This window comes from Mesoplodon densirostris, chromosome 10, assembly GCF_025265405.1.
Source record: "Mesoplodon densirostris isolate mMesDen1 chromosome 10, mMesDen1 primary haplotype, whole genome shotgun sequence".
Taxonomy (NCBI): Eukaryota; Metazoa; Chordata; class Mammalia; order Artiodactyla; family Ziphiidae; genus Mesoplodon; species Mesoplodon densirostris.
Window position 1 is genome coordinate 32798632 of NC_082670.1, and position 11874 is coordinate 32810505.

General features: G+C 40.1%; 1 long non-coding RNA gene across 1 annotated transcript in view; it reads left to right on the forward strand.

Moving 5' to 3' along the window:
- LOC132496762 (uncharacterized) overlaps nt 1–5316 on the forward strand; it is a 48183-nt gene extending 42867 nt beyond the window's left edge. Inside the window, exons 2-3 of the long non-coding RNA XR_009533531.1 lie at nt 4942–5056; nt 5151–5316. This is a non-coding gene — a long non-coding RNA (uncharacterized LOC132496762). The remainder of the gene's footprint in view (nt 1–4941; nt 5057–5150) is intronic.
- Nucleotides 5317–11874: the final 6558 nt, after the last annotated feature.

Below are 11874 nucleotides of genomic sequence, written 5' to 3' on the forward strand. Positions count from 1 at the left end.
TATCTCATCTAATGTTTTATGAGAGAGTCTCTTAGGTGGTTTTCTGCATTTCTAACTGTTTACTCTTGTGAACTTCAGAGTGTGCGACCCTAAATAGATGCTACACGCATATCCCAGTTCTCTGTTACGAAGTGCCCTGAACTTGACTGAACTTGTGTTCACTGAGTACCTGCCATGTACCAGGCTGGGGGCCGAGTGCTAAATCTTCTCTTCCTTGCAACAAAACTCTGATTCATACCTTCCGCTCATCTCCCCCCTGGAGTCCCATCCCATGCAAATGCTTCTGGTTCTAAAGTCTGGTTCAAGCACCACTGCTAGAGCCTCCAGGGCAAGCCAATCGTCCCCTTTTGAGATGCCTATTGTACCACCAGTCCACATGGGACAATTCAATACATACACATTCCCTCATCTTTTCATAAGCATTCACTATGTCTCCACTATTAGACTGGAAACAAACTGGGAACATGGGCCTATTTTCTCTTATGTATAGAATTCTGGAATTCTAGCATTTTAGAGTTTGAAGGGGATGCCTGATAGCTGGGATGACCAATGCACCCTGGTTTACCTGGGACTTTCCTGGTTTTAGCACTGAAGGTCCCATATCCGGAAAACCTACTTAATCCTGGCCAGACAGCTGGGTACTTTCTGGGTACTCACTAATTATTACTTGATTAGTTGGATTATTTTATATGGTAAAATGCCTACTGGGCGCATTCCAATTTTTAGCTATATATTCACAAAATAATAACCCCTGTATTAATATGGCTCTCTCTACTGCTGTGTTAGTATAATCTTCAGGCAAACTCTGGAAGCAGGAAAAGGCAGGGGTTATTAGTCCAGCTGAGAAAAGTAAGGCAGAGAAGAGTTTTGTAAATTTTTCCAGGTATTAAGTGAGTAGTCAAAATTATGAATTGGGTCTTTTGATTCCTATTCAGGGCCCCCTGGAATTTGAAAATACCCACCATGGAGCTTCCATTGTTTTAAATAATTGCACAAGGCTTTTGTGAAGAAAAACACAAATTGTGGTTTGAGATCCAAAAGGCTTGCATAAATGGAACGTGGAATATCATCATCTTTCTAAATGGAACAATTCAATATTATAAAGATTATTTCCCCAAAATTAGTTAATAAGTTGAATGCAGTTTTAACAAAAATTCCAACAAGATTTTTCTTAGAACGTGACAAAATTATTCTTAAGTTCGTCTGCTTACAGTACCCACTGAAAAAGAGTTCAAGAAAATTTTGAGAAGGAACAGTTGTGAAGGGGGTAATTGTACTTCTAGGTTTTAAAAGTTATTAAACCACAGTACTTTAAGCAGTGAGGTGTTAGCACAGAATTGATTGATCAATGGAATGAAATAAAAAGTCCAGAAAGAGAACCCAAAGCATCTTAGAAATTTGGTATATGATAAAGCTGGTTCAGGTCAATGGAGAATGATTATTTAGTAAATGATGTTGGGCAAATAGACCGATCATTTAAATGCAAATAGGGACTTCCCTGGTGGCGCAGTGGATAGGACTCTGTGCTCCCAATGCGGGGGGCCCTGGTTCGATCCCTGGTCAGGGAACTAGATCCCACATGCATGCTGCAGCTAAGAGTTTGCATGCCACAACTAAGGAGCCCTGGAGCCGCAACTAAGGAGCCCGCCTGCTGCAACTAAGACCCGGTGCAACCAAATAAATAAATATTTTTTTTTAAATAAATGCAAAAAATTTAGGGCTCTATCTCTCCCAAAATGCCCAAATAAATTAACTTTTAATGTAAAAAAAATAATGCTGCAAAAGAATCAGAAGAAGAACCAGTGAATGTTTATGTGCTCTTTGGGAGAAGAAAACCTTTCTAAATAAAACATGAAAGGTAGACATCATAAGGGTGAAAACAGATTAAATTTGACTACATGAAAAATACATTTTTTAAAGGTTTAATAGAAATGACACTGTGGGAAAAACCTTTGCTGTGTATATGACAATTTGAAAGAATTCTTACAAATCGTTAAGAAAAAGATAAACATACTAATAGAAAAATGGCAAAGTACACAATTTGCCACAGAAGTACAAATTATTAAAAGTTCTATTTCCTTAGTAAGCAAATGAAAGTAAATAAAAACCAAAAAGTTCTCCCCCTCCATTTTTTATCTTACCTAATGATATTGGGAAAAAAAAATTAAAACCATAATATCCTTTGCTGATGGGAGAATAAATCAGCAGCCTTCCTGTAAGGCCAGTTGTAATAGGAATTAAAGCCTTATTAACCTGCGTTCATTTTGATCCAGCAATTCCACAACTATACATATTTTTAAGTAATAATAAGATATGTGCAGATACCTCTTTATAACTATGTGTGTGGGAATTTTATTTATTGTAGTTAAAAGGAAGAAACAACTTAATGTCTAGTTCTAGGGAATTGGTTGCGTAAATGACAGAATATTGCTCCAGTAGAATGAGAGGCAATTATACAAATATACTTTGCAGTTAATGTCGTAGAAGAATATTTAAGGACATGAAAAATATTCATGACGATGTATATTGCTAAGTGAAAAAAAGCATGTTACTAGGCTGTATTCATAGCATGATCCTGTGTTTGTTTACACCCATATGTAAACATATACACAGAACATGACTTGTGCATTACAAATGATTTGTTCTTTTTTTACGTTTTTGCATTTCTACTGTACACATTTATTGACTTTTTAATAAGAAAAATTAATAATTACTATTAATTATTGTTAAAGAGAACTTAGATCCTGAGTTAGTGTTTTTTTTTTGAGGGTATGGAATTGTTTGTGTGCTATGTTATATATTTCTGTAATGCTTGAACTTTGTTTACTGAATTTGATCATTTTTATAGTCAAAAGGAAACAATTTTAAAAAATAAAGGGCTGGGGAACAAAGAAGTTCATACTCTTTAATCCAACAATTTAACTTTTAGAAACGTTCTTAACCCTGAATATGAGTAAATATTTATACAGAGATTGCTCATCATAGCAGTATTTACAACAGAAAAAACAAACAAAAGCCTGATTAAAAAAACATATAAGCACCATTTAAACAATACAGAGCTAGATAAATTATGACAGGCCCATTAGATGAACCTACAGCAGCATAGTGAAGTCAGCATGAATCCAGCTTGCCTGGATTCAAATCTCAGCTCCACCATTTACTTGCTGTGTGACTTTTCACAAGTTACTTAACCTCTCTGCTTCAATTTCCTCTAGTAAAATGAGGATAACAATAGTACCTACATCATTGGATGGTTATGAGGATTTTGAAGTCAGAGCTCATGCAGGAAACAGATGACACACTCAAATTAGATAATTTGAGTAGAGTTTAATAAAAGGACTCTTTACAGAGGTGTGGACAGGGTGTAGTGAAACCACCAAGGATAGTGCAGTACTCTGGGCAAGTAGTAGTAGGAAGTCATAGGGAGCAATTGGGCAGGTATTGGAACCTGGAGAGAGAGAGAGTTCCTAGGAGGAGCTGTGCTCTTTGTGAAAAGCCCAGTGACCCTTCCTACCTTAACCTTACCCTCCAGGCTTCTTCTGAGACATCTGTGATAAGTCTGCCACTGCTACAATAATGGTGCATATAAACAACCCCAAATCTCACTGGCTACAAACTGCAGACATTTGTTTTTCTCACTCCCAGGTTGACTGAAGCAGCTCTGCTTCAGGCTTTGGGTTGTTTGGGTTCAGATCAGCTTCTTATTTTGGGAACAGCCACCAAGAGGCCAAACCAAACAGGCAAGTCGCTTTCAGGCCTCTGCTCACACCAAGTGTGCAAACATTCCATTGGCCAAAGCATGTCCCATGACTGAGACTAAAGTAAATAGAGTAGAGCTATTTATATTCCACATACTCTAGTAGAAGGCAAACACCCATGGCAAATCCTGACACAGGGAGAGAGGAAGAGAGTGGAGTTGGGAATGATAATCCAATGACAACTTGTCATTGGCCAAATCCAAGGAAGGGAGAGGGCACAGAAGCCGGGTGATGCAGTCTGTACAGGTCGGCCTTCGGGGGCACAGAGCAAGGTGGAAGAGGGTAGAGGGGTCTGGAGAGGCAAACAAAAATATCTGTGCAGGATTACGTGAGTTAATATTTTTGACGAGTTTAGGATAGTGATTGGCATGTAAAAAAATACTATAATAAGTGTTAAATGAAATAATAAAATACGGTGCCATTGGAAATGATGTTTTCAAGAATATTTAATTAAACATTTTAAATACTTATAATTAACTGTTAAATGAAAGAGGTTATAGAGCAGGTGTACATTATAATATCATTTAAAAATACAATATACCTAGAAGAAAGACTGGGAGGAAACGTAGCAAAATAATAATGTTGTTGCTGGGAGGTAGAATCGTGGGGAATTTTTTCCTTTCTGTGCTCTGTGTTCAGAAATAGGTTGCCACATATGATCTCATTGGTTGTGCACTGCACAACTCCAGGAGCCCCATTTGTCCCTCTGCAGCTTATACAACCTTCAGCTTATACAACCTCCTTCATTGCCCACAGCTTCTAAAACACACATGTATTACTCTTGTGTAACCAAATAAATGCAATAAAAATTGCAACCTTGCTTTTTCTCCCTAAAACTCTTCAAAGACAACAGAAATTGACCTAGTTTGGCATTTTCACTAGAGTGGCAAAGAAATTATTCCAGTATAGTTGTCCTTCAGGATCCCGGGGGAATGGTACCAGGACCCTCATGGATACTAAAGTTCATGGATGCGCAAGTCTCTTTTATACAATGGTGTAGTAGTTGCATATAACCTACACAATCCTCCTATACACTTTAAATCATCTCTAGATTACTTATAATACCTAATCCAATGTAAATGCTATGTAAATAGTGTGCAGCAAGTTCAAATTTTGCTTTTGGGAACTTTCTGGAATTTTTTCCTCTGAATATTTTTGGTCTGTTGTTTGGTTGAATCTGCAGATGTGGAATCCACAGATAAGGAGGGCCGATTGTGCTCTAAGATGATTGTTATAAGGCACACTCACCAACGCTTGAGGCAATCGAGGTTATACAGTCACCGTTGCAGAACTGAAAGGTATTTCTTCATGCATGTCGTATAAATAGAGAAAACATGTTTGGCCTGCGTGAGTTACTACAATTTTTTAAATCCTGTAATATATCTTCTTTAGCGGAGAAATTCAGAACTGCTGGATGAGAAATGATGAATATAAGAATGAGATATTTCTACTAAATCCACAATGGAGAAGATTTAAAGTAAAATGAAAGCTTCTCTCCCCATGCCCAGGATGAAATGAGCCTAGCTCTTAAAGGCATTCAGGCCAACCCTGCACTTCCTGTCTCTGTATGTCTTGTTATATGAGATAATAAATATCTTTACTACTTAGGCCACTGTATTCTATTACTTGAAGCCAAAAATTATATGTATTCTCTTCAAAGCCCTCCCTTCCCAAGATAGAGTTAAACATCCCTTCCTCTGTGTGTCCACAATCCCTGTGTATGTACCTCTATTCTAGAATTTAACGTATAGTGTAATAGTCATTGACATGACTTGTTTATGAGATCATCCAAAAAATTCATGGATTTTCCTTTCATTTTTGTAACCTCAGTATCCTTCTTGGTACCCAGCGCAGAAGCATTTGTTGAGTAGGTGTCAAGACTTCCTATGTTCACTGTTCTGGGAGGCGTGGAGGGCACTGTCTCTTGAGAGTGTGGGACAACGGTGGACAGCCCATGTACATACTTGGGTGAGCCTGTTGGGAAAGGCTGAGTCACAAATACCCTAGAGAACCTCCAGCCCTGAGCTCCCGACAGCACACTCCTGAAAACTGGGAGACAGAACCAGAAGCCGTCCTAGATGCGGGGTGGGGCAATTCAGAAGAGTATGTCTCTTTTCCCATTTGGTTCTTAGGATCCTTTTTAGGTATTATTTTTATTTTTTTATAAAAATATTTTTGGAGATTAAAATATCGGTTTCATTGCAAAGTTAGATTGGAGGGTGTGGCTTGGTTGTGAAGTCAAATGGGTTTGCTAATACTCTCCTGTTTCGAACTTAACCCTCCAAAATGCCATCCTCCACCCCTGCTGGGACAGAAGCTGTCCTGTTTGGCTTACCACATGGCTGGGGGTACAGACCAGAAAACACCTGCCCTCCACAGAGCAGTTTCCCAAGCAAAAGTGAAGTCAGAAAGCCAGGCCTGCCAGGGGAGCATATACAAAGACATGAACTTCTACACTGGAGTACTGGTGCTGCACATTCTTTGTAATCTTTTCCACTTTCCTCTCCTGGCTTGGATCATTGAGAGGTCACAGTATTTAAACATTTCCCCCAACCTTGGTTTGGCTTTTGCTTTCTTACAATATGAAGAAGGTAGCTTCCGAACCAGCTGAGGAATGTGAGTGGCAGAGTGTGGACTGTTTCGTGTTTGATATCATCATATTTTGATACTATCTCCACAAAGTCTCAGTGTGACGGCTGGAATGATCATTGGCAGAAATACACAGGATTCTGAATTTGAAAGTTTGGGCCGCAGGTTGCAGTAAAAGTAACCAGTCCAGGGTGCTATTTTCAGAGTTCAAATATCCTAATGGGCAAATCTGCTAAAGCAATTTGAAAAGTGTTAATGGGAAGGAATAGGTTTATGTGTTAGACCACCCAAACCTCATTTGCTTTTTTTATTTGATTTTTTTTTTTTCTTGCGTTACTCGGGCCTCTCACTGTTGTGGCCTCTCCCGTTGCGGAGCACAGGCTCCGGACGCACAGGCTCAGCAGCCATGGCTCACGGGCCCAGCCTCTCCGTGGCATGTGGGATCTTCCCGGACCGGGGCACGAACCGGTCGGTGTCCCCTGAATCGGCAGGCGGACTCTCAACCACTGCGCCACCAGGGAAGCCCTTTATTTGATTTTTATTGGAGTATAGTTGATTTACAATGTTGTGTTATTTTCTACTGTACAGCAAAGTGAATCAGTTATGCATATACATATATCTGCTCTTTTTTAGATTATTTTCCCTTATAGGTCATTACAGAGTACTGAGTAGAGTTCCCTGTGCTATACAGTAGGTCCTTATTAGTTATCTATTTTATATATAGTAGTGTGTATATGTCAATCCCAATCTTCCAATTTATCCCTCCCCCTGCTTTCCCCCCGGTAGTAAGTCAGAGAAAGACAAATATCATATGGTATCACTTATATGTGGAGCCTCATTTCCTTTTCAGTAGTCACTTTCAATGTCTTGCCTGAAAGGAGGGTGTCCCGTAGGAATGGTAAGCCATGTGGCAGGTCTCTTCAGGGAGGCGGCTTTATCTGGCACCCCTAAATCACGGCATATAGGAAGCTCCTACTTTATTCTCCCCCTCACAAGGCCATGTAAGATTGTAAGAATGCAGTGGAAAAGGGAGAATTTTCCAGGTTTAATTCAGGAGCAAAGCACAGATGGCCCCAGAGCAGGGACCCTTCCAGCCCCATGCCATCATGATACACTTCACCAGCTTGGGCAGAAACAGGAAGTAGGTGAGGGCAACACAGAGCCCTGAGAATGTGACCAGGGCACCGTTTCTGGGTTCTGTAGAGTAAGTTGACCGGACCAGGCTCTCTCCAACCAGTTTGAGACTCAGCCTCTCCTGTCAGCCTCCTCAGCCTAATACTGCCTTGGGCCCCAAAGTCCACAGTTCACCAGTCCCAGGCTCCATGACACAGCCACAATCCCTGTGCTGCTAATCCTGGCCAACTGTCAAGTTAATGAGTCTCCGGGGTTCTTAGGGGACTGGGTAAGAGTGTGGATGACTCAGTGTGGCCCATCCCCGTTATTAGAGAAACAGCTCAAAGCAAATGGTTTGTGGCGGTGAGTTAGTAATTTCAGCTTCATTAGAGAATATCTTGTGGAAGGTGCAGCAGTGAATAGCATTTGCAGACCTTTTAAGACTAATTTTTGTGTCACAGAAGAAAGGGGAAGTTAGAGTAAATAGCCTGAGACTCAGATGATTTATTTCTCAGTTTAGACTTGCGTGTTTCATTCACTTCTGGGACGTTTCTTCTCGTCTATCTGCCTTTGGGGATCAACATTGAAAGAGGAGTGAGTCATCATTTGGCCACGTCTTCTTTTCTGTGTTTAATCCCTTAATGTAAAAGAGAATTAGGCAAGAGGATTAAGAGAGATTAAACAAGATTCATTATTGAATTATTAAAAATTAAGCTCTGGCTTCAAACAGCCTAAGAGGAGGTGCATACAATAATGTAAGGGACACAAACACTCCACAAAAACTCCTTATTCAAACACAAGAGATGGTATCCATTTGTTCTTGAAAAAAATCAATGGTTAACAATAATACACTCAAAAGATATCATAATGTCTCTTCATTCACGAAGAGACCCTACCAATCCGCCTCTGGGAGGGTTGGGACTTAGAGAAAAATAGCTCTAGTCCTGAGATGGGTTAACCTGATATTTCTCTTCATCTGCTATAGGACTAGGTCTTCTTACCCAGTGGGTACTCAGCATTTCCAACCGATACGCCATCAAACGCTTGTAGGATTTATAAGCCCCTAAGTAGTACTCTAGGGCAGGGCTTGAGTGAGATACTGAAAATGAACAAACTTCCCCTTCATCCTTTTGAATCACAGATGTAGCCTCTGAGGTCAGCTTCTCAATCTCTTCAGGCCTTCCAGTCTTTATGTGGGAGAACCAGGGAAAATTCTGAAAAAATTAAAATTAGGTTTTTCTCAGAGAACCTCTCAAAAAATGAAAATTTTAGATTATAGAAAGATGTATAAAACCTTTAAGATAAGATGGTCATGGTTTGCACATTCAGCTTTATTCCTCTGAAGACATTTCTTTTTAAAATAATTTTTAAAAATATTTATTTATTTATTTACTTGGCTGCACGGGGTCTTAGTTGTGCCATGCGGGATCTAGTTCCCTGACCAGGGATCGAACCTGGGGCCCCCTGCGTTGGGAGTGTGGAGTCTTAACCACTGGATCACCAGGGAAGTCCCTGAAGATATTTCTGAAACCACAAAATAAGGGAAATTTCTGTAGGGTCCGCGCAGTCTCAGGTTACACTTCGAGACTTCAGAGGCAGAGTGAGACTCTCAAAAGACAAAATGTGTGTTTGCCTTCAGAGCTGCTGTGATTTTCATGAGGACTCACTGCCTTCTCTTTGTGGGCTTGTGGCTCCTGTGTTTAGTCTAGAGCAAAGGTTTATATAACTCTCTACGAGGACCACGGATGGACAACTAGGGGTTTTTGAACCCCATGAACTTGTAGCAATTTTCATGATACATGTATTGGTTGGGGCAATATGGAGGATCCAAAGCTCTCATTAGATTCTCAGAAAAGTCCATGACTTCATATGGAAGAGGGTTCCAAGGCTTTTCCAAGGCTGGAGCATCTGCATGCTTTCTGGTTCAGCAGTAGCTCCACACCTGAAACATAGGTAATGTTATTATACTCACCATACAGATGAGGAAACAGGCTGACAGAATTTTAAAAACCCATCGAACCTCCCACAGCTGGTAAATGGTAAAGCCAGGTTATAAACCCAGATCTGTCTGACTTCAGAAACTGAGCCTCTCATTAGTGGGCAATGCTTTGTCTACATTTAACAGGTTTAAAAGAATAAGATCTGGAATTTGTTAGGGCTCTTCCAGCTTTCCCGAATCTTTACGGTAGCATCCCTGACAGGTGACCCAGCTCTGTCCGAACCCTTCTGGGGATGGGAGCTTCCTACCTCACCAGGGATTAGTTCTGTTGTTGAACTTAATGAGCGCTTTTCAAATATAAAACCCCAATTTATCTTATGATTGGATGCTGGCAAGGTGCTTTCAAATGTAGTGAAATACAGAATGTCTTCAGGTGTGCTATCCAGGACTGGAGTCTGAAATTCTGAAGCATGAAGACCTCTGCTTCTCTCCCTCTTCAAAGTGGGTCACATGGGGGAAGGTGGCCTGTGTTGGAAAATCCAAACATGCACATCAAGAAAGAATCTAACATGTGGAATGATGGACAAGGCAATCATTCAAAGACATCAAAAGGTGTGCTTTGAAAATGAGAATGACCTGACAGTTTCCGTATACAGCAAAATCTTTATTAGCTGACATTGGAGGTCTTTTTTTCTCTAGCTTCTTTGGTAAAAATGATCCTTTTTGTACCTCCTTTATGCTTTAGTGAATAAGAAATCTGGAAGGTGGTGGAGGATGCTTTCCGAGAGTATTGGTGGTTTCTTGTGAGCTCAAGTTCTTTCCTGCCTCTCAAAAGGTCCTCAATGATAGATGACTTAAATGCCTTAAAAAATGGAAAGCATTTATCAGTAATGTTAGTAAATTAGAAAAATTACTATTATCTCCTGAGTAAACTATTCTTTTTGGGGCAGTTAGTCTTCATAGATGGTCACTAAGGGTCCACGCCTCCCAGGACTCATGCCTCAGAATCTAGACTGGCCCAATGGAGTGTGATGGGAGTGATGTTGTGCCAGTTCCGAGCATCAGCCTTAGAAAGGTCTCAAAGCTTCCACCTTTGCATTTTTGTGAGCTCTGTGCTGCCATGTATCAATCCAACTACTCTCATGCTGGAGGGGCCATGTAGAGAGAGAGAGAGAGATGCCCCAGGATGATGTGGAAAGAGAGAGTCCCAACTGCTCAAGTATTGCATCTGAGTTCAGCCTTCCAGCCATCCCTGTGAAGTCACCAGACATGTATCTGAGCTATCTTGGATGTTCTGTGTAGTCGAACTTCCAGGTGACTGCAGCCCCAGCCGATATCACACTGAGCAGAAGAACCACCCAGCTGAGCCTAGCCAACCTACAGAATCATGAGAGATAATAAACTGGTTATTTTAAGCCCCTACGTTGTGGGATGGTTTGTTACATAGTAATAGATAACCAAACACTTTTCATATTCATATAGCAAAACTGATTATTTTTATGGGTAAACAAAGTTGATAAAAATGCATATTATAGCAAAGTGATTAAAAACACTCACTTATCTTGCAAAACACCCAATCAGAAATAAGCCTCATTAAAGCAGTATTCTAACCACAGTGAGATAGTGCTTTATAACCACTAGGATGACTACAATCAAAAAGACAGATAATAACAAGTGCTGACAGGGATGTGGAGAAGTTGGAGCCCTCATACACTGCTGATGGGAATGTAAAAGTGTGCAGCTGCCTCAGAAAGCAGCCTGGCAGTTCCCCAAAATGTTACTTATAGAGCTGGCATGGGACCCAGCAACTCCACTACTAAGTATATACCCAAGAGAAATGAAAACATATGTTCTCATAAAAACTTGTTCAAGAATGTGCATAGCAACGTTATTCATAATTGCTGAAAAGTGGAAATAACTCAAATGTCCATCAACTGATGAATGGATAAATAACATGTGGTATTATCTATACAAGGGAATTGTACGGATAAAAAGGAATAAAAAGGGATGAAGTATGGATACATGCTACAGCATAAATGAACCTTGAAAATGTTAAGTGAAAGAAGCCAATCACAAAGACCAGATACTGTATGATTCTGTTTATATGAAATGTCCAGGCAAATCTGTAGAGACAGAGTGTAGATTAGTGGTTGCCTAGGGCTGGAAAGCAATGGAGAGTGACTGTTAATGGGTACAGAACTACTTTTTGGTATAATGAAAATATTCTATAATTGAATGTGTTGATGATTTCAACCTCCGTGAATATACTAAAAACATTTAATTGCACATTTTAAATGGGTGACTTGTATGGTATGTGAATTGTATCTCAGTAAAGGTGTTACCAAAAAAAGAAAGTCAATCTCCTATAAGACTGATGTTCATTTTGTTTTGACTGCTTTGGGCACCAGACTCTTGCCTATGATCAGATAAGGCTAAATCAACCCAGATAGCTAACAGCAGTTGAATGGGCTTTTT